At 40.9% G+C, this 24,296-nt stretch overlaps 1 protein-coding gene across 2 annotated transcripts in view; it reads left to right on the forward strand.

Moving 5' to 3' along the window:
• The window catches only part of LOC117487183 (SPRY domain-containing SOCS box protein 4-like), a 61,639-nt gene continuing 37,343 nt past the window's right edge, over positions 1-24,296 (forward strand). Inside the window, exons 1-2 of one of the 2 annotated variants that reach the window (XM_034135839.1) lie at positions 1-262; positions 14,716-14,808. The gene's annotated coding sequence lies outside the window, so the exon portion shown is untranslated. Of the gene's footprint in view, positions 263-14,715; positions 14,809-23,781; positions 23,999-24,296 lie in introns of those variants that run through there. The other variant, XM_034135840.1, reaches the window with a different exon arrangement.

The raw sequence follows: 24,296 nt of genomic DNA on the forward strand, positions 1-24,296 counted from the left end.
CACACGAACGGTGATAATATCCACGGGCTGCAGGCAGGAGGAACAAAGAAAGCCGTCCTTTCACTTCGTCAACACGGACACATATCCACGTCGGAGAGGCAGGTTTCACCGGTTCCCCTCCCTACTTTAAACACTTTAAACACTGTTAAATGTCTCCTTGCGTCGTGAGTGCCGCTGCATTGTTTTGCTGAGGAAAGAGGAAACTTGGCGTCGAGAGGTTTTGGTCTTTCTCCAAACCTGGATATTGAGAAGATACCGCACGGTGAGTTTATTTTTCCGCCTCTCTTCCGTGAAACTGTAATATAATGCCGAAAACAACCGTAAAAAGAATCGTGACTGTTTTATGTTGTCGCTTCACATTGGGAAAAGAGGAAAACTCCTGCTTCAAACTTTCCTCTTGTTGTTTTTTCCTCAATCTGTCCCTTCTGCTGGTAGCTCGTTCAAAACTCCATGAAATATTCAGTTGATTTAGTTTTGTGTTGCCCCTTGACAAACAAATACACACATAGGAACTCAAGCTAAGATGTTTTCTGACTATGTGCAGCTCTTGCATCAATTCGGCTTATAATAATTCAAACTAGTAGCTTATTTAATTAATTTTAATCACTTTAATTGGTAATTAACGCAGTGAACTATCACCTTTGACTGCCGCTACAGCTATAGGTGTGACTCAATTAAAAAAAGCCTTTTTCTAATTACCTACATTTCCTTTTTTGGCTGTTCTTGCGCCGAATAATAAAGAACACACTCATAGTACATAAAATCTACTTTTTCTATTTTAACGGGTCAATTTCTAGCTATAAATAATGTCAATACTAAACTCCTAGAATTTCATTAGAGATTTTGTCTGGCTGTTTTTTCTCAATTCAAGAGAGAAAGGTTCAAATGAGGCAATATCAGCTGCCTTCTTAAGAAACACTTTAAAATGCTTTATTCATGCATAAATCAACCGGCCGTTTTCCCTTGACTTAAATCCCTCTGTTTGTGTGCTGAGGAAATTAAAATAAGAGACTTGATTCTGTTGCAAGTCTTAAAGTTGCTTGTATTTTATGGTGGAGTCTTCAGACGGGAGGTATTTCCCTGAGCGTTGCTTTGACTGGTCTTACAGTATTCCAGGTGAGCAAACAATGCAAGCCAATGCCCTAAAAGCTATAGCAAGTGGACAGTTTGACTTCATTCAGTGCCCATTTGATTTAAAGTGGGCTTTGCCATTCAAAGGCTAAATGGTTTGCGTAACAACACCATCTGCTTTGCCCTCCTGGTCATTGGCAGGCTACTGTCCAGATAGTGCCATGAGAGAATTGTGTGGGTGGAGCACAGCAGATGGTGAGATGGAGAACATAGCTGGCTGATGTGGTAGCAATCTCACTGTTGGTCTCTTTTTCAGTTGCAGCAAACGACATGTAAGCAATTTTGTCTTAAACAACTCCATCTTAGTCAGCCTGCATGACGAATGGTTTGGCCGTTAATGAGCTTCCTTATACTGTTGAAAGCCAGGTCATATGCCCCCATCTGGGGTTTGACCCTGTGACCCCTGTCTGACATCAGTTGACCCCTCTGTCAACACCAGGGTAGATCTACTGTTAAATTACAAGTCAAACAGGAAGCTCTGGGATTTCAAACACCAATATGATTTTCTGCGTGCAGCATGTGTATGAGTTGAGAGACATACGTCAGCATATAGCAACAGCAACAGTCTTCTGGTTTTAACATGGACACTTATGTAATTGAACATGGCAATATGGCTATTGGGACTTTTGTGGATGTTAAAACTAAACTCTTGCCTGAGTTGCATTTATAAAAAAAAAAAAAAAAAAGTTATTTAGCTCAGGCTTCTATCCAAAGTGACTTACACTTAATACTGTCTACATGCCTACAGTTTGGGGTTAAGTATTTTTCCCCAGGACACTTTTTGATGACGGGGGCTTGGGATCGAGCTGCTGACCCTCTGATTGGTAGACTCCTAATGTAGTTTGTTAGTAAGTTAGATTTCGTCATCTAGTTATTTTACAATTATCTTTTGACTGATATTGCAACAGCATTATGGTTCACGGTATTGAAGGTAAATGTCTTTGTAACCCGTCTTATTTTACCTGGATGGACTGATGACAATCAAGAACTGAAGGTTTTTAGATTTGAGAAGAAGCAGTGTCACTGTCAAAGGAATGACCACAACAGATTAGATTTGACTTTAATTCAGTCAGTTGTCGGGAAATCTTTGTTCTCCAGATATAAATATTTTATGCTGTGACTTTTAGAGCATCTACAAACAATCTCGACTCCCGTTAAAGCCTGTCTAATAATTATCCACCGCTACCATACTATGTACCCATTCTCTCTGCACCACCCAACACTGAAAACGCACGCACGCACACTCTCAAGGCGGGGGAACTGTAGCCAGTGTGCTCGATGCTGACTCTGCAGAATGTTAATGTTGTGAAATCCCATTAAGAGCAATCCGGTGCAGAGCCAGGCTTCACGGGACAGCGGGTCATTTTAAAGGCCAGCGGTGCCCTTGTGTTTGCACTGATTAATGGAATCTAATCACTTTAGGGGCTCGCACTGAATTGAGTTGCTTGTTTAAAGTGCTGCCACTCATGGTTAGTTGCTTTTGAAGGCCATTTTAAATGACTCTGGATGAGCCTCACCCGTGGAGAATAACTGCTCTTCGTGCCGCAGCAACACTTTGGTACCTGGGGTGAAGACTGCGTCGTTTTTGACCCCTTTTGCTTTTGTCACTGTTGAGAGACAATAATATCCATCGATGTTTTCATTGCCCTGTTCTGATAAGATGGTTGATTTTAAAAAGGCACGGACTGCAACCATTTCTGTTGAGTTTTGAGTGCTAGCCAGGATCAGCTCATTTTGTGAACTTTTTCTACAAAAAGGAATAGATGGATAGATAGATGGATATTGTATTGATCCGAATAAAAATGATTTAGTTACAGAAGCAGCAGTTTGTTCAGACATTAACATACAAATACTTAATATAATTCGTACGTTGGTCTAACTGCCCACCCTTACCACCCATTTGGTTCAACCTGTGATCCACTCAAAAAACAGTTTGCTTTCTTATAACCAGAGCCAGAGAGAAGCCGCGTACTGACGTCGCCATTAACTTGTGTCTCAATAACAACAAAGGCAGACTACATTGGAGCTCTGCTCATGTTGCTGTTCAACTTACAAAGCCTGTATGAATGGCAAGAGTGTCTTTATGTCCAACTTATACTCTTCTTACCAGTAATGAGGCTGATGGTATGCCACTATGGTTCAGCGGCATTTTTGTACGTCAGGCATAAAGCCTACTGAAACCTGATGCTTGATGGTAGTAATTTACTGTCTGACCGTCACACCAGTGGCGTCCACTGATGCGTTCATTGTTTTACATTTAAATTGACAATGTTTGGAACCATGACGCGGTTAATAAGGGTTGTATAATGTGAAGTTTCACTCGTATAACATGAATTATTGTCACGTTCTAGAGGGAGCTTGGTGGCTTCCTTCTGCAACAACTTTCTCTGCTCTCCTCATGAACTGTTTCTAATGTGAACCCAGCCTCTGACGTACATGCAGCTCTGGCTCCTGGTGCCTGTGTCGCAGTTGAACCAATTTTCTTTTCGGCTGCAGTAGAAACCTGTCACCGGTATGATTTGTAGCACAATAACAAAAGATCGGACTGTCAGTATTAATTGGATATGACCCGAGAGAGAACTTTTTCTATCTACGGGAGTTTTTCTAAATGAAACTTACCAATTTGTAGTACTCATTGTTTTGTTTTTAGGGCATGATTGTTATATAATTTGTTGCTCCCCATGCAACCGGTGCTGCCTGTCGCTGCTGGGTGAGTGATGTGTGCTGAAGTTTGGATTCTCACCCAGCTCTGCAGGCACATGATGGATGTTCCTGAAGAGAAAGAGAGTGAGCATCATACCAGACAAGTTACTTTGCCTGCTTATATATCCTCTCTGAGAAGGATGTGGTGTTAAAGGAGAGGTGTCATGGCCATTTCCACTGATCATAATTCCATTGTTGAGGTCTACTAAAATAGATTTATACTGTGCATTTTTCCAAACTCACATTGGTTTCTCATACAGCATCTCTGTAAACTACGTGTATTCACTGAATTTCACTCTCTGCCTTTAACGGCTCGTTGTAGCTCCAATAGCTCCAGCCCCCACCCTCCCTGTGAGCACAGTGTGCTCTGATTGGTCGGGACGTTGTGAATCGCGCTGAGCTCCGTGGAGGTGTTGTTTCCTTGTTTAGGATACATAACGAAACACAGCCAAACTCATCCTGAGCACACACAAAGTCACAGCCGAAGTAAAAACAATAAGTGTGGCTTGATATTGAGTAAGAAAAAGGTTGATAAACGCTGTGAGAATGGGTCTGCAGAGAGAATTTCGCCGCGATCCCAACTGTCTGTTATCAGCCTGCAGCCAGGGAGGAGAAATCAGCTGAGCTGCCTGCTCCCTGCACACAGATGTGTGAGGAAGTCCGTGGATTGGTCAATTTGGACCAATCAGCGGGGGCTTAACGTAACGGCTCCGCGGACGTAACGTAACGGCTCCACGGATTGGTCCATTTCGTTCCGGGTACGGCTTGACATCATGCCGTACCCGGAACGAAATGGAAGAATCAAATGGACAATGACGTATCTCCAACGAGGCGTTTTGGGGAGGTATTTTCTGTGTTAGAGTTTTACTCGCTATAGGGTGTACTTTGAGGGTTTTGACTCTGCATGCCGTTTACATGCATCAAAACCTTCATAACACACAAGGGGACGGGGAATAACCAGAAAAGCATGACACCTCTCCTTTAAGTGCTCCTCCTGGAAGAAGCTTCCACCCACATGTTTCTATACTGGTACACGAGGGTCTGCATTATGTGCTGCGATGAGATACTAACTCCTGTGAATGAATCTTGACAGTGGTTGTGTTCACTTAAATGCACTATGTACTCAAAATAACAGTCGATAATACAAGAATGTCCCAGAGCGATAGCAGTATGCTGGGTTTCAAAGCGTGGGTGCTTTTCAAATCTAACTCAACTTAAAGTGAAGTTTTATATAGAAGTTAGAGCTTTTATATTTCACACTCTGCACCATTTTATAAATGAGGTAAGGTAATTGGGGAATAAGTGAGACCTATGTCAGTTTGTTATTAGCTGTGGCAATCATAGTGTGTTTTTAAATGCCATTTTTCACAGTTTCTTATGTGAGCTGGATTTGGTTTTCCTAGGGATGCTACTTGAGATGTTTTTCCTGTACGACAACCGTGTTGATCAATCAATAATTGTTATCCGACAAGATCAGTGTCTTGAAAGTGGTTAAAGTGCCTAAATAGCCGGCCAGCTGCTACTAAAACCATATTTTATTACCAGCCAAAGTGTATGTGGAACTACTGCAACAGAGTGCCCAGTTGTTAAATGCAATTTTATGGACAATTTCAGAAGAAGTGTCTCCTTTCTCAACAATTAATGGCATGTTTTGTGTGTTTAAACAAAGACATTGTTATCGAGTCCTTACAGAAAAGACTCTTACTGTGTGTGTGTGGCCATCCTGATCAGTTAAGCCTCCCTTCATGGGGGAGCTATATATTATATGAAGGACTTGTTTTCTAGCATTGTTCAGCGTTTACAGTTGATTTGGATGGTGGGCAGATTGAGAGAGAATCGAATGGCATATAGGAGACACTTAGTCTGAGGAGGAGGGATCGATAGATGGGGGCAGAGGATGGTTACTGTTGATAAAGTCTTTCTGTTGCAGGCAGTAAATTAATGTTTACAAAGCTTCTTGTAACTGAAACCATTATCCCAAGTGCCTACAAGCTGAAATGACAGATATGGATGTAGTACGACTTAAGGTCCTTACACACCAAGCCAATTTCGGCCGTCGATAGATGTCTGGCCGTCAATGAGCATCCTGTCGCCCTACTCAGATTGGTGTGTCTTTTCGGCCGTCCCGACACCTTCCGGGAGGCTGTCGGCTAAAGGAATCACTCTGATTGGCTGTTCAGCTAGCGAATCAGTGCATGAGAAGCGAAACGGAAGTGAGGGACCCAAACAAACTATTAAGAAGGCAAATCTGAGATTTCATTTAACTCCAGCTCTCGACACAGGTTCGGGAAAGCCCCATGAGCTTCTCGCTGTAGAGTGAAAATGGAACGCACACGCTATTCGTTGTTTGTTTATATCACGCAGTCTGTTCTTCTTCTCTCGGTTATCACGCAGTCTGTCTTCCGGTTGTTGCCTCTTTTGAATGACGAATACACACTACCGCCGCCTGCTGGTAAGGAGAGTTATTGCCACTCACGCATGCGCAGTTCGTACGTGCTACTTCTTTGCGGTGTGTTCCAGTGCGACTGTTGGCCAAGACGCAGGAGACGTGAGGCGACACAACAGTCGTGTTCCGTCGGGACGTGTTCTTTGGTGTGTAGGCCCCTTAACATTGAAAACAATGCAATGTCAGTGATTTTTGTGACAAATTGAGGAATCCTCAGAAAAGCCTTCTTAATTGGATCGGATGATAACTCTTCCTGTTTTCAATACGTTTAACAGAGCCACACAGTAGCTCATTTTTCTATCCGTGAATAACAATGTGAGGGCCAAGACTTGAAGCAGATATTTGAAACGGGATGATTAATGAGTGCACTGTTGTGTATAGTGGAGCTGAACTTCATTTCCATTTCTAAGCCCTGGATGGTATTTCCATTTTTGTTCTGATTACTTATTCACAGAGAATCTGACTTCATGTGCAAAGAACACCTTAAAACCTGACAGCCCGTCTTTGTTTTCAACCTTGTGTGAAAGGGTAGCTTGGATTTAGAAGCAGGAAGTTTCCTCTTCAATGTTTTAAACCAGACATCCTGCCGTATCCTCCTCATCTCTTTTCCTGTAAGAGGCCGCCATGCAAACCAGTACCCAAACCCCTGGGTCATTGTTAGGGCAAAGTCCAAACATAAACACTGTTGTCATCTCACCTCAGGAGACCTCTCGGTCAGATTTTGGTGCACTAATGCAGTCGTACAGCTGCTTACTGGAGGATAACGGGAGCACAGCATGCACATGTCAATATGCTGCAGCAGAGGCTTAGAGGAGTGTTCCCTTTAGACATGAGTGCACTGCTTTAATGAATTGAAGCTAATTCATTTGCAGCATTATTTCTGTTTTAAATCGGTATCCTTATGGTTGATTGCACTTATTCTGCTTAGATAACAGTGTCAGCTAAATGCAATGTTAGGGTTAGGGGTTAGGGTTTATTAAATTGTGATAAAGTTTGACACTAAATGTTAAAAGTGCTTTCCAGGTTTGCAAACTGTCATCAGCTTAACAAAAAACTTTAAATATTCTCGCCATTTTCTCACCTAATCATTTGAGTAAGAAGTAAAATATGGGTAGTAAAGATACCATGTCATTATACGTCATCTTAATAATGCGTTTTAACACAATTTAAATGCAGTTTAATGGCCAAGATATATACTTACAATATAACAGTTTTGTAAAAGAATGAGAAATCTTACTCTGCAGTACATTTATTTCAACACATAGTTAAAATCATTAATGCAAACGATATTAAAAATGTATTTGTCGGATTTATTTTACACATTAAGCGGTGACAATGGGTTCTTCAGCCCTTCCTGTGTTTATAGCCTCAATCATCACGGGTAAAGAAATGCTTTTTCTTCAAAATATGTTTATTTTTATTTTATCACCACACTTCCACAGCTTATGACCACCCTTTTTAATCAAAGCTCCACATCATTTTTGACTCAATTCCTTTTCTTTCCATCACATTTTGTGAATAACATTCGATTAGTTATTACTTGACTCCATTTCAGATACATTTTCAACATGCATTTTCAACATGCACTAATATAACTAAACTCATAAAACATCAGGCATGAGTTTAACAGCACAATTTGTCAAGATAAACACATGTAATACATTTAATCAAATAACACTTAGAGTGTGTGTGTGTGTGTGTGTGTGTGTGTGTACGGTTACTCCTGTAAGAGAGGAAATTGACCTTTTATTGATTTGAAATTTAGAATAGGTAAAATGTCAGTGTTTACGTCACTTCCTAAGGTGTTCATGCATGCTCCTTTTTTAAAATGAATGGGAGAATTGGGCGATATTCTTCTACATTTCTTCTTCCGATATCACTTGAACATACTAATGCACCGACACACACCCTTTAGCCTCAGCCAGCCATGAACCCAGCCATTGTTTTGCCACATTACACCGACATGAATAATTGAGTCTACCATGGATCTGCTTCACTGACTCTCAATAGCTTTGTTGTCTGCCGATGTCAGGATCTTTGTTCACATTTTTCTGAGTAACCCTCGTAATCTTTACAGTTTCTCTCTATATGTAAATTAACATGTTGGATATATATATAAATCATTTTAAAGGTGTGAATGCAAAGTACAATAGAGTGTTCTCACCCCCCCCCCCGGCAAGAAAAGCCAAAGGCCCCTTAACCTATTCGGGTGGCCCACGCATCCACCCCACCCCCCACCCCCCTCCAAATAAGAAAATACATGCGAGTTCATGGCTACGGTAGACAACGTTCTTGTTGCTCTGTGTTGCGTTGTTAATGAGTGAGACACACCGGAGTTGAGGATCTGTGGGGTTTATTCTCCCAGAAATATAATTGACAATTTACGCATTTAGCAGACGGCTTATTCCAAAGCAACTTACAATGACCAATTACAGGGACATTCTCCCTGGAGTAACTGAGGGCTAAGTGCCTTACTCAAGGGCACACTAGTAGTGGTGTTCCAGGCGGGATTTGAACTCGCAACCTTCCGATCATCAGCCCACCTCACTATGACCACCAGAAATGAGATCCATGTGTCGCGGACAATATTTAATTGTGGCGGCCCGCGACAAATAAATCAATGTATGGGAAACACTGCAATATACTACAATGGTGGCAAATGTTGTGTTTCTGTATAATTTTTTTTTGCAGATTTATGAAGTTGCTGTTTCAAGGTTACACCAAAACGTTGCCCGTTGCAGAGTTCTCCTGAGGTTAACAAAAACCTGTGTGTTTGAGGTGTTTCTGGGGCAAAGGGAAAGTAGGAGGTTAGATCAAAGCAACACAAAAGCAGAACAGACACATCTCACACCAGTGTCTTTCTTTTCTCCAAAATATGTTAATTTTTTTTAATTAGGAATCTGTCAAATTCCTGAGCAAAGGAACCCATTAATCCGTCCAATGAGGAGCTAATGAGTTATTTTCTTAGGGGTTAGATGAGGCCACGAGCTGATGGCACATTCAGCTAATTTAGCCGCCAAAAGTGACATGGTACTTTTTAATCTGCTGGTATGCCTTTCAGCTTAGCTCCATGTCATCAGAACCATCCTGTGGCCTACATGCAGAGCGCGTCAAGTCCTCTTAAAGCATGGCCACTTTTTTAATAATATGCTGCTATCTGGCTGTGCAGGGAATATGTGAAGGAACGAAGCTTATTGCTCTGCAGAGAAGGCAAAGGCTGTGACTTGCATTTCATGGGCTATTTTTGGAGACGGGTGACAGACATTTGTAACTAGGTGTACCTGGGCTCCTTGCAAATGCATCCTGTTAAAAAAAAAAAAAGGGTAATGGTATATCACTTGGCAGGAAGGAGAGAGACAATTTGGTTTGTGAACATTTGAGAATGGGGAGCAAGGATGAGGCTCATCACTGTAATAAAGAGAGCGTTGACAGTCCTGTGCAGGTATAGTGATATTAATACAAATCATAATAGATTTTCTTTGGAGACTCATTTCATGACACCCAAGGACACCCAACAATGCATCAGAGTAACACTCAAACACATGGAAACATGACAAACACAAGCAGGGCAAACATTTAAGAAAACAAATGTTCTGTGGGAAAACGTCTGAGTTAAATATAATCAAGTAGGAGACTAAAGAACACTGATGGAATAATGCGGTCAATTAACTTCACCAAATAAGGAAGACCAGTCTATACAATTGACTTTATCCATTAGTGAAGTTAAAGAGTCCTCTCCTGCTGATGTTCAGGTGTATATCAGTATGTAGTGTCTCTACTTTAAAGAGTCCTCTCCTGCTGATGTTCAGGTGTATATCAGTATGTAGTGTCTCTACTTTAAAGAGTCCTCTCCTGCTGATGTTCAGGTGTATATCAGTATGTAGTGTCTCTACTTTAAAGAGTCCTCTCCTGCTGATGTTCAGGTGTATATCAGTATGTAGTGTCTCTACTTTAAAGAGTCCTCTCCTGCTGATGTTCAGGTTCATATCAGTATGTAGTGTCTCTACTTTAAAGAGTCCTCTCCTGCTGATGTTCAGGTGTATATCAGTATGTAGTGTCTCTACTGGGACATGTCTCCATGCTTTAATGTTCAAAAAGCTCTTTATTTTTCTCATACTGCCTGTGCTGCAGCACCTCTTTTCACCCTCTGTCTGAAACCAGAGCCCAGTCTGTTGTGATTGGTCAACAGCTTAGAGATGTCCCGCCCCTTAGCCTATCGCATACAATGTGTTGGAGCTAGGGTTGCATATCGCTGACTTTTTTACGATACCGAATTACCGATACCACTGAACGATACCGATACTCGACCGATACATATCGTGATACTTTCATGTTGCATAAGGGAAAAATTCAAGCGCTTTATGATATAGTTAACATGTCAAATGAATATTACAATTAATTGTGGACTTCAACCTTTTAGTACTGAACGAACAATGAAAAACACGTTTGACAACACAGGCTTGAAGACTGTACATTCATGTACTCTGATTTTATGGTACAGTAGCAAATGTTTTGAGAGGTTGGATGTGTTGCCGCCTTTCCCAGAAATAAACTTCTTGCAGTGGTTACAGACCCCACCATTCAGACTGGCAGTGGTTACAGACCCCACCATTCAGACTGGCAGTGGTTACAGACCCCATCATTCAGTCATATGCAGCCACACTTTAGATTTTCGTGCCGACATTGAGCTAATGAAAAAACGAAAGTTAACCGAAAGGCTCAGGCGTTCGGGAGGAAGGTGAAGGGCGTTGCTTGGCAATCAAGCCAATCACCGAAGCCGTTGCAAGACGCGCAATCTGATTGGCTGGCGGTTTGGGCGTGAGTTTATGGATATTACGCCTAATATAACAAATAAATAAATAATAAAGTATTGAAAACCGGATCTGATTTCTGTACGGTATACCGTAGCCGCCAGTAACCCGTATTTCGGTAATACCGGGAACCGGTATGCACCCCTAGTTGGAGCGCTAGCCAATAGAAGAGCGAGTGTTACATAGTGATGTCATGTTACAGAGGTAAACAAAGGAGTCCGATGGAGGTGTTTCAGGGAGGAAAGGGGGGAAATCAGGGATTGTAGCCTCTGCAGACCATTTACATGCACACAAACTTATATAACACTACAGGAAAAGGGAAACTACAAAAAGCATAATGGGGCCTCTTTAAGTGAATACTCTAGGTTTCTGCATTCATACCTGTAGATCGTCTAGCCATTTCTATTCCATGTTCACAGAAAACAAAGTAAGCTCTTGTCCTTGTTTGACTCGGCTGACCCAAAGTTCTGATAAAGAGTAAAAAAAACTAAATCAGTTTTCCTGTGGCGATATAAATGAACCACATTTTCTCTTTCTTATTGCAGCCATATTTACGAGCGGCCTGCTGAACACCGTGCTGTGCGTCGCGCTCTGGGAGGTTATGGGTTCACACATTTACCAATCTTCGGTCTGAGCTGTGAACTATTTGGAGATGTATTTACTTCAGCAGTCGGTTGCATTCAGCATCACAAGGAGGAGGGGGTGAGGAAGCACCCAGGAGCTTTTTGAACAGTTATCAATCTTCACAACACATTTTCACTTTGTATGCATCTTTCTTGTACAATTTAATAGTCCACTTTTTCATCATAGGCCCCGTATACAACTCAGACAATAGACGTGATTGGGAGAATGAGAATGTTTTTGAAGAGAAGGTAGATGAGGCAGAAAGGATTGAGGGCTGTAGTCTCCCAGGGGCCTCCTACTGATAAATGCTTCACCCTTCTTCCCTGTAACCATCATTAAAACTGTCAAGTCATTAAAAGCTCCAGCTCTCCATAACCCCCCAGTTTCCCTCCTTTCCTCTCGTGGAGCATGATTAACTGCTCCCAAGTGCTTTAGGGCTAAAATTGAGTTATACCTCAGTTACTGATTGTCCTCTTTAATCATCAGCGGATGATAAAATGGAAGTATGAGGATAAATAAAGAGCTTTTTGAACATTTAAGCATGGAGACATATCTCAGTAGAGACACTAAATACTGATATGAACCTGAAAGTGAACATAATATGTCTCTTTATCAGATAAACATGAGTTTTCTTGCGGTTTGTATACATAGTAATTGGACTAATATTCATTATTTACGTAGGTGTTTATGTCAGGTGTGTCCGGGCAATGGAAAATGATTACGTTTTTTTTTACCAGGGTAAACCACGGGGATTAAAATGCACCAATGATGTTATTTTTGCTTTCACATTGGATTGAATCCCTGTGTAAAATACTGTACCTGTAGCCTCAGCGGTAGTTTCATTTTGAGTTACTTTTTTTACGTTTGTTGCTTAGCCACTAAACCCGGCGTGAAGTAAAGGCTGTAACCTTTTGTTGTAATTCCCCCATTTGATAGTGTTTTTATTGCCTCAAGTTGAGAAACCTTCACAGCTTATAGCAAAGACTGCTTCCTCGCATCACCTTGACTTTTGTTTCCACACCCTGGCTGTTACTGGAGCTGAACGAGGGAGCAAACGGGTGGTGAGGGTTATTGGAGAGAAGGCTTCGGTGTAAGCTATCCCGCTGTGTCACGCACACGCACACGCACACGCACACGCACACACAGGGATCTGTTAGTTGTCTGCATGTGTTTGCTCTAATATCATTTGCACCCCGTTGCCTCCATATTGAATCAGTGGATCATTTCAAAAGCCATTAGAGCAGTAATTTAGCTCAGAGTCCCTGTTTGACCTGTCGTTAGCTGTCTAGTATTTTAACGACTGACACAGGAACTGGCTGTGATTTAAATGCTAAGTGATTTGGGGATTTTAGGACTCTGCACTACGCTATTGATATCCTGTAAGTCTCTACTTTCTAGGTCTTTAAGAGGGTCACTTTGTACATTCACGACTATGGGGCTATTCACACTCGCTGTGCACCAATCCGGCACCAAACATTCTGTGCTCATTTGAATTCGTAATCATCAAGATAACATCCCTCACAGAGTTTTGCATTTTTCTTTAAATACAGCTAGTGGCTCCTGATAGAACAACTCCTCCACTGACGCTACACTTGTGAAGGAAAAGCAGCCGACACTGAGTACTTCATCGAGTTTTAGAGGAGTAAAGTAGAGCTTGACCACAGTCTAGTAGTCTCCTGTCTGTCATCCTTACCTTAGACACTCATTCATAACTCTTGAAAGTACCTCATTCATATCGCAAAGCTGTACTGACACCTTTTTTATATTCTGAAATGTGTGTTTTTGCACCCCTCAGCATCGCTGCCGCAGTATTTGTTGGCCTGATCACAGACTTAAGTTGCCAATGGCAGCCAGGGGAGAGTACACTCGGTCTCTTTAATGTTTAAAGAGGACTAGTCTTAACATTTGGTGAACATTACCATTGACATGGCTCATGAATATTGAAAAGGGCCGAAGTTATTCCTCCTCTTTCCCTTCTTATCTCTTTTTATCACTGCTTTATCTCAGCCTGAATTTGAACTGGACCCAAACCATCAAAGATATTCCCAGAAGAACAACCCCCCCCCCTGCACTCAAATGGCACTTAGTATGTATAATGCAAAACATTATATCAGACCATTACCTCTAATCGTGCCGTGGAGTGTTCAGTGTTTGAGCTCATTAAGATGCTTTGCAGACCATTGTTAATACATGAGGAGCACATCTTTCTACACTACTTTAAAACGGCACATATGTACTGACTCTCAAAACAAACATAAGGTGCTTTCACACCGGAGTACTTTTCCCAGTATAGTTCCGATAGTTCTTGACATTTTGCGTACACACCAAACAAATCTGGACTAGAACTTAGTTAACGAGAACCTTTTTAGTCCCTGCTAGAGAGCAGGGACTATCCTGGGGAGAAAAAGGTTCCCATTTCTGATTGGCTGGGCGGATTGCAAACCACGCCCCGTAAAACTCGGAAAAGTTTTGTGAAGCCGCCATTTTATTTGCTGGCATTAGCATTATTAGCATTAGCCCAGCGCACCAACAGAGAGAGACTAACTTATGGCAACACAAAAACAAACATGGGAGCGGTGGAGATGAGGAGGTGTCGGCGTTCTGGCGATTTACTCGGGAGTCCCAGCAGCTTCTACTGAAGCCAGTCCCCAACTCCGGGGACTTCCGGCCGGGGACTTCGGGTGGCAGTATACGTACACCGTGAAGTTGTTTGCGGCCTGCCAGTAAACCCAAAGCAGAAAAAGTGACGTCAGCGGCTTCATTTGCCTAATCTTCCCTCAGGGACTTATTCCGGTGTGAACGCGATCTGCTCTTTAGTTCATCAGAACTAAAGACTTCTGATGAACTAAGTACTGGGAACTAAGTATGGCAAAATACTTGGTGTGAAAGCGCCTATTGATGCTATTTGGTTTGTCAAAACAACACCGTTTTAAAATGAAATGGAGCCTTCCAGCATCGGACAAACGCCTCATGATTTTGCTTTTTGTCTTTTCTCAACAGGAAATAACCAGTGTGTGAAACTGTGACCTGTGCCTTGCTGTCTTGGAAGAGATGCACTTTTCTCAGGACGCCTGCAATCGGATGGATTAAAAGGTTAGTTTCCAATCCCATCACCAAGTACTTTAATCCACCTTCTTTCCATACTCCAGCACTGCCTTGGTTTGCTGCTTTTCTGTTTATAATTAAACCTAAAGCCAAGTGTTGTGTTGGATGATAACGCTGCTGAGGTAGGAATTACTTATGGAGGAAAGGAGAGTTGCAAAATATTACCAAAATAGCATTGAAGACTAGTGCAATATTAAAATAGCAGGAAGCACAGTATTTGTTAAAGGCTAAATATGTGTTAAATATACTAATGGATAATATGTAGATATATCGGCTTACAAATCATATTACACAGACTCAACAAAACACACTTCTTTGGTTCCGATCCTCTTGATATATTACATGAGACTTATCATTGGAATGAAATATAAATCCTTCCAATATTGTGAATCATATCGTAATTACAATATCAGTAAAAATTACCCTATTGGAAAGTAACTCAGTACCTTTACTGAAGTACTCTACTTTAATTTCCCCGTTGGTAAAGTGTGTCTTCTTCTACTTTGGTACAACTCTGATATACTTCTCGTGTATTCCCATTTTATGTTACTTCGTCTTTTTCACAAAATGGAACTACGCTTGTGACCTCGCTATGGCATTTTCAGTGATAACGGGACCAAGCCTAGGACTTATTTCCATCATGAAACCTGTACTCTATTACAATTCATAGCTAAATACTATAGTCTTAACTCCACTTTGTTGATCTGAAAGCTTTTAAATCATGATGTTACCATCACAATCAATGATAAGCTTATAACATGTGTTATAAAAGTTCAAGACGAACCAAGTGTCCCAACATTTTTGGCATGTGATGTTCACTTTGATATTTTTTACTACTTGTATTTGGGTAGGATTACATTATTGCATTGGTACTTTTACTCGTTATGGACTACATGTAATAATAATAATAATAATGGGTTCCATTTATAAAGCACTTCATATTTGATTTCAAATCCCGAAGTGCTACAAGCAGTGAGCATGAACAGTATAAATAGACATTACACAACACGGTAGAATTTAATAAAAAGCAATACAAATAAAATAAAAGGGTGGTAAAAAGGTCTAGGCAAAGGCTCTTTTGAAGAGATGGGTTTTGAGGCCTTTTTTAAAAGCCTCCACGGTCTGTGGTGCTCATGTGGTCGGGGAGAGCATTCCACAGACTGGGAGCAGCCGAGCAGAAGGCCCGGTCTCCCATAGTACGGAGCTTAGTCCTGGGGGGTTTGAGCAAGTTGGAGTTGCTGGAGCGGGTGGTCCGCAAGGAGGTATGGGTGGTGAGGAGTTCCTTGAGGTAGGGAGGGGCAGTTCCATGGACACACTGGTGGGTGAGGACGGAGACCTTGAATTCGATCCTCAGTTCCACGGGGAGCCAGTGTAGTGCTTTAAGGATGGGGGTGATGTGATCATATTTGCGCACCCTAATCAGGATCCTAGCAGCGCTGTTCTGAATGTACTGCAGCTTCTACCATTATTGCATTAGTACTTTTACTTGTTATGAACCACATGTACATTATTGCATTGGTACTTTTACTTGTTATGAACCACATGTACATTATTGCATTGGTACTTTTACTCGTTATGGACTACATGTACATTATTGCATTGGTACTTTTACTCGTTATGAACCACATGTACATTATTGCATTGGTACTTTTACTCGTTATGAACTACATGTACATTATTGCATTGGTACTTTTACTCGTTATGGACCACATGTACATTATTGCATTGGTACTTTTACTCGTTATGGACTACGTGTACATTATTGCATTGGTACTTTTACTCGTTATGGACCACATGTACATTATTGCATTGGTACTTTTACTTGTTATGAACCACATGTACATTATTGCATTGGTACTTTTACTTGTTATGAACCACATGTACATTATTGCATTGGTACTTTTACTCGTTATGGACTACATGTACATTATTGCATTGGTACTTTTACTCGTTATGAACCACATGTACATTATTGCATTGGTACTTTTACTCGTTATGAACTACATGTACATTATTGCATTGGTACTTTTACTCGTTATGGACCACATGTACATTATTGCATTGGTACTTTTACTCGTTATGGACTACGTGTACATTATTGCATTGGTACTTTTACTCGTTATGGACCACATGTACATTATTGCATTGGTACTTTTACTCGTTATGAACTACATGTACATTATTGCATTGGTACTTTTACTCGTTATGGACCACATGTACATTATTGCATTGGTACTTTTACTCGTTATGAACTACATGTACATTATTGCATTGGTACTTTTACTCGTTATGGACTACATGTACATTATTGCATTGGTACTTTTACTCGTTATGGACTACATGTACATTATTGCATTGGTACTTTTACTCGTTATGGACCACATGTACATTATTGCATTGGTACTTTTACTCGTTATGGACAACATGTACATTATTGCATTGGTGCTTTTACATAAGTGATCTGAATACTTCTTTCACCGCTGATGAGTGATATTCCTTTGTTGGGAAATGGCTAAGTATCCCCTTGGTGATGAGAAGTGGTTTATGTGAAGACAGATCCTCTTCACGGTCTGTGACCCAGCTGTAGAAACCTGATCAGACCGGTTTGGGCTCACCTGCAGGGAAACTGATCCAAGCTGCTGCTAAATATTGCAACAAGTCCCAACCCAAAAGCAGCCGATATATACTACAGGCTCAGAGAGTTGGGTCTAAGGTTTCATCATATAAAGGCCTTTTGTCACTAACCTGATTGCTACGGTTCACTTCAGAAGTGTGACATGGTTGCAACTGACACACATTTCTCTGTATGTGTGTGAATTACACCTATAGTATCAGGACTTAACTAAAACTAAATGAGGGAAAAGCAACTGAAGTTACAGGAAAAATAGCCGATTTTGCTGAGAAAAGTCAAAAATAATGATGACAATGTTTTGTGTTGTAGCCAAATATAATAAATAACTCAAACAAATCTAATGTACTGCAGAAAAACAAAGCATTAATGTTAAGGTTGCCATTTCAATGTGTGATTTTGGACCTTTTTAGTACAGCTGTAAAACATCTTATAGCGATACACTGTACACTTAAGCCAGATGCAACCTTCACTGAAAATGAAAATGCAGCATCACAACATTAAACCTAACATAGAAAGTCGTTTTTGATCAGGGCTGTTCGAATAACAAATATGTTTTGACACTGAAACCGGCGTATATCATATCAACACAACACTTGAATAACAAAAGTAGATCAACCAAGAGACAAGAAATGGAGACAAGGCAATACAATCCAATACTCTATGAGCCTCCCTTGCATCAATTGTTTAAACATTTCAGGGTTGATTTATATTCAAGGACGTGTCGGTGTTTGTAGACGAATTGCTTAGAAAAGCTTGTTGTGAAAAGCCTGTTTTGACGCCTAACAATCGGAAACCTGGATTCAATCATTATAGAAAGCCAACTCGGAGCTAATGAGTCAGCGAGTCGTGTCTTGTTTATTAAATGACTGAAACCTGTTTCTGAAGCATGCAGCATTGATCAAGTAAATGCAAAATGTGTGAAACAGACGTGTAAAGACATAAGGATATATACATATTTTTATATATTTTTGTATTCGGGATTGTGGGAATTACGATCTGTCTGTACACACAAACTGAAAGATTGTGACTTTGATAAGTGTGAAGTGGTCAGCCACAAGCATATTTAAGATGTAGGATTTTTAATTCTTCTTACAAACAAATGCAATGTAGACGAAACATCGAACTTCCTTGTAACATTTTTGTAGAGATAACGACCGTCTGACGCTGGCTAAGCTTGAGCTGAAGCTAAACGTTAAAACTGGCTTGACCAGATTAGTTTAGTCACCTTTTATGAAACCGATATTTCCTGAAAACCATCCTGCCCTACTGAAACAAGCCCAGTGTAAGTCACTATATCCCTCAATGAAACACCCCCCAGACGAAGTGAAGAAGTCTTCTCTATAAGTGTGTGTGTAGTTATTGTGAGCTCCTGCCAACACTACCGGCAGAAAAACAGGTTTTGTCTCTGCATGCTTACTCTGTGAATATGGCAGCCGTACAAATGTAACTTCCCTTTCAAGATACAAGGTCAACTCGGTGACCCCAAATACCTTGTTAGTCTCCTTATTATCCACACAATGGACACTGAACATACACTGGATCAATGCTGCGAGTCAGTCTTGAAGCACTCACTATATCATGCTGTCATTTTTCCAGTCCAACTCCACAGTTATGTTCAAACAGAAGACTTGTATTGCCACAGTAGACTAATGAAGACAAACCTGGTGTGTCTAAATGGCTTTCCAAAATATTAAATATCCCCACAGCTACTTTTTTTATTGCTTCAACTAGTTGTAAACGTATTAACATAATTAAAGTCCTACAGCAACTTTATCCCTGATTAATTTGACATCCAAAAAACAGGGGAAAAGTCCATTACAGTATCTTTGAACCCAAGGCGTTATCAAACAACGTATTAAAATATATTTTGTCTAAACCCTAACTCTAAATTTAAACAAACGTCTTCAATCTAAGACAAATAAATGCGGGAAACTCTCAAATTTAAGAACCACATTGGCATTTTATCTTGACATGTTGTTGGTTAAGTAATCTTATCAACCAACTCTAATTTTGTTCAACTCTAGGCATGACTACCTTTCTTTCATCCACCAAATCCTGTTTATTGATGTGAGTGTTGAATACTGTCATCAACTCGTCAAGCTGTGAAGTGAGCAATGAATCTCCTCTAAGACTTGGCCATCCTATCCAATTCTCAGACTCAATCGCCTACACGTAGTCGAGATAACAACATGGATATTTCATGTGCGTCTCGTCTCTTGCTGGGTCCTGTTAATGGTCAACAGAGACTGCTTTACATCCCTATCACCAAGGAAACGTAAGGCAAGCAAACACCGATCAGCACTTTTAGAGCAAATTGCACCTAGAAGGACCCTAATGTGAGGTACGTGTGAAAGAGCTTAGCAACGAAAGCACCGCAGTGTCGAGGTAATGCATTAAAAAAAAAAATCTTGCCTCATGTGAAGGTAAACATCAACTAACTCCAGCTTGTGTATTTTGGCTGGGAAGAAGTGGCGTAGAGTTTATTTGCTGATCACATCTTTGCCATGAAAAGATTTCTGTCTTTTTCCTCCAACACTCGACATTACTGTGGAGTCAGCTTTTACCTTTTTATGTCTCCGCTGTTTGGATTGCGCTCCCGTGTTTGTGGACACAAGAAACAACTGGACTCTCAGAGAGGGGGTTAGCTTTGGCTCCTTCTTCCAACACGTGGTTGCTAACGGATTCTTGTGCCGGGCAAAACGGAGACAGAAAACCTGCTACTCGTCCTCAGCTGCTGGGTGTGTCTTTGTCTGAGCAGCAGGAAGTCATTTGGACAAATGGCTCTTTTATTGACTGGCCCACTACCGTAGCTGACTAGACTCTTCGATCTGCACATAGTGAAGTCGTCCATCTACTTTATGGGGTGATGGAAGGAGAATGGCTTTAAGGTTTTTAATCTAAATGTGGTTTATGCTTCTAATTTCAATCAAGGCACAGTAGCAACGGCACTGCTGCATGTTTTACTTCATTAGTTTTGAGTATCCACCCTTCACTTATTGTTTATCTCCCTGTATGCATTATTTATCTGGACGTGTCTTTATCAACCTATAGAGAGGGGAGCAGAATGATTCTTTAACACGGCAATGAGTCAGCAGTTTACTACTTGTGGTTCCCTCGCCTTGAAGTCAACGTTTTTTTTTAGAATGCGTTTTTGGTTCAAAGCCCAGAAATAAGGTCTGGTTAAAAAAAAGCTGGGGACATAATTACTTTTTGTTTAAAACCCCACTTGCATATTTCCGAAGCAAGTGACTTAATGAGACTACCAAACGCCATCACGCCGCACATTAGCGACCCTTAGCTTTGTTGATGTGCAGGCGTGCTTTAGTTTGTTTATAGCCTAGCGTTGGCTTTTTACTTCTGGTGATTGCATCTATTCTTCAAAAATCATAAAGTTGTGTTGAGATTATCCTGCTGAACAAAACTTGCAAGTATCATAAATAAATCTTATTTTCTGCAATGATCCACAATGTAAACATCCCATTGCTTTTTGTAGGAAGCCCTTGCGATGCTTACTTCTTGGCAGACACACACACACACACACACACACCTGTCATCACTGAATTTATGCTGATTTTCTGCAAGCTTCCCAAATCTTTAGTCCCTGCAATCACTGCCTTTCAAGCTCTTTGCTTTGCAGTTAATCAGGAAATACATGTTGTTTCTCCTGCCTCTTTGTGAAGACTGAATGCCTATGGAGTGTACACCTGGCTCTACTTGAGGTCACTGTGCATCCTGCTGCTCTTGTATCAATACACCGGACCACGTCAAAACAAGGCCTTTCTGCAGCAGCCTTCAGCGTGGGTGGGTGTGTGTATCTGAATCTGTTATGAATGTGGTGAGTGTGCATTTTGTTTAACAGTGGAAAAAGCTCCAGTGTGGATTTCTTGTTACTTTAAACCAAGTCACGTTGTGTTAATGTATACAGAACTCTGCATAAAACACTCTCTTAGAGGGAAGAGAGGAATGCCGTTGTGCATTTTGCTGAGAGAGGGTTACAAGTGAGAGGAGGGCTTTCTCGTCTCCCAGGGGAGAAAGATGAGAGGGAAGGAGGCATGGAGACATAGGTAGGGAGCGGGGGATGGTATCAGAACCAAGGAGATGGGACAAGAAGGAAAGTTAGGGTGGGGTAATGTATGATAACCCAGCTTATTGAATATTGATTTCAAATAGTCACATTTAAATATTCTTGTGGGACACAAGATACTGGCTTAAATCTAACCCACAAGATATTCGATGCTCGAGTCAAAAGCAGAACAGAAGATGTTTCATTTTGGTTGTCATGACCTTTTTCCTTTTGTTCCACCCTCAGGAGACGATACATGTTTTGCCCTACTAGTGGCCTTTTAAGACAGACGTTGGCACTATGTTTCATTTCAATGCTTTGGTAAAAAAATACCCAAAGGAGAATCGCGGAAATGTCAATATTTATCTTATTTTTGTATCCGTCCAAAGAGTGAGCCTCAGAGTCACCAGTTTGGCAGCTGTTTGCTAGTCTTTAAAAAAGAAAGAAAAAAAGGCTGAATCACGAGCTGAAAAGTTTCGTTTTTTTGCTGTACCACATCCTAAAAGCAAAAGTGAATGTTCTCGAGATAGATATAGCAAATGTGCATTTCAGCGTTTAGTACCATATGATTTGGTAGTCATGGGTTGAATTGGCGCACACAAAAGATGTACTTTTCAAGAAACTCAAACACACTTTTTTAAATCATAAAAACATAGTAAAAACAACACGCTTGCATTGAATAATATTGAATATAGATAAAAAAATTAGGCAAATGTTTATCAAAGGTTTAATTTGATCTACATCTTTTTGCTAGTCAAAGTTATATTGCTCTGAGGGCTGCACAATTAATGGACAAGTGCAATATCTGAATTTCAGAAAGTGCAATACTTAGTGAAGGTAAGATATGTGACCCGCTCTATCGAAATCAGTCGGAAGTCACAACGGCTCATTTAAAAATAAACGTGGATTTGCGTAAAAAAATAGTTTTCGGGGTTCGGGTGTTTTGTTTGATTTTAAATAAACAAAGTCTTGGCTTTCAGAATATGAAACTTTTATTTCCAAAATCACACGATAAATACATGTTTGAAGCTTGTAAAGGGAAGATGGCAGCTCTCACTCGCCACTCTGCTGTTCCACAGCGCTGCTTCCCCTCCCTCCGGCTGACATTATGAATGTAAGGCGTATAGTAATCATAGATAACACGGCAGGGTCCGTTACAGTTTGTTTTCATCTGATTTCAATTAAACAAAGTCTTGGCTTTCAGAATATTAAACTTGTTTCGGCAAATCCAGATGATAAATATAACTATGAAGCGGAGAACGGAGCAACTTGACGTCACAGCAGGCATAACAACAGCCCGTGTTTCTCGTGAGGGTTTTCCCCGGGAAACACACACACACACACACACACACACACACACACAAGCTTCCCCCAGACCAGTAATCCAAACGAAAATATCTTCCCTCCGTACTACTTTGATAATTTTCTCCGCTAATAATCAATCAGATCGATGGATTCCAGAGAAGAGGAAACTTTGAAGGCCTTTTTCTCAAAATGATGACTCGGTGACAGTCGTTATATAATGTGACATATTTCGCTTAATATTTGGAGTACGAATCTCCTCTTTCCAACAGTGTATACAACTCAAAATGTGTCTTCGGGTCAATGTGACTGATTTCGATAGAGCAGGTCACATATGTATACATATCTTAATGAATGAAGTATATTAGTATTGTTGAACTGCAGGATAGTTCTGTCCTACAAACAGTATTATACAGACTTTATACGAAAAATCCTTGACACCATAACAATTTTAGTATATTTTTCAATGACCATGCTAATGTTTAAAAAAATTACCATTCCTTGTAATATCATATTGCAATTCCAAGGTTTTTTTTAATTTTTTCCTCCAAATAATTCAGATCTAACTGTAGGCAGGGTCTGTGTCAAGAGGAGAACAGGTGGAACATGAGTTACTGGTGTTACAAAATGTTTTTGTTGGCAACAAAGAGACACATCTAAAGGTCTGCTTTCTGCCTTCCTTTTGGTTCAAAGTGGAAATGAGCTGTTAATCTGCGAATGTGGGAGTACCGTGTGTGTTTGTCTACATTTCTTTCCACCGTCTACTGGAGGCGCCCAGTCGGTGCATCTGTGAGAGAGAGAGAGAGAGAGAGAGAGAGGGGGTGTTTTTGTCCTGCTCGGGGAAACACTTTGAGCCCTCCCCCTTCTCCCCTTCTCCCTCCCTCCTTCTTTCTTTCCCTCTCTTCCCTCCTCCCTTCAGCAGCTGTTTTCCTGCCTGAGCTGGGAACTGGAGCCAGGCTGTTTTCCTTCACGTCACAAGCAGGAACTCACCGAACTTACCGACACACACACACTCTTTTTGTCTGTCTCGGCCCCGTCCCACACTCGTCTGGCTGACTGTGTACTGACCTCATTCAGGACTTGAGACTGAGGAGCGAGTATTCCCCCTCTTCTACTTTGTTGCCGTCTTTGCTCGTTCACGTTTCTGTGCGAGAGAGACTGTTCGGGGAAATGCTTTCATGGTAAGACGCCTCTTCTCTTCTTCTCTCAGGCCACTTTAGTCGCTGTGGTATTATCTTGGGTTTCCTTTCCCTCAAAGACTTTGTTGGACTTATTCACTGCAGGGAGTTTTAAAAAGTATTTGCTGCAGCATTCTTTGGAGGTCTCAAATCAATATTGAAATACATCAAAACATAATCAAACCTCTCGCATGTCTCAAATGAAACTCAGTAGGGATGCAACATTTGGAAAAAATAACTTGTTGCGAATATTTTTGACTTGTATTGGAAGGATTGATCCTTTTTTTTTAATCTTGTATCT

The sequence above is a fragment of the Trematomus bernacchii genome, unplaced genomic scaffold, assembly GCF_902827165.1.
Source record: "Trematomus bernacchii unplaced genomic scaffold, fTreBer1.1, whole genome shotgun sequence".
NCBI classification, from domain to species: domain Eukaryota; kingdom Metazoa; phylum Chordata; class Actinopteri; order Perciformes; family Nototheniidae; genus Trematomus; species Trematomus bernacchii.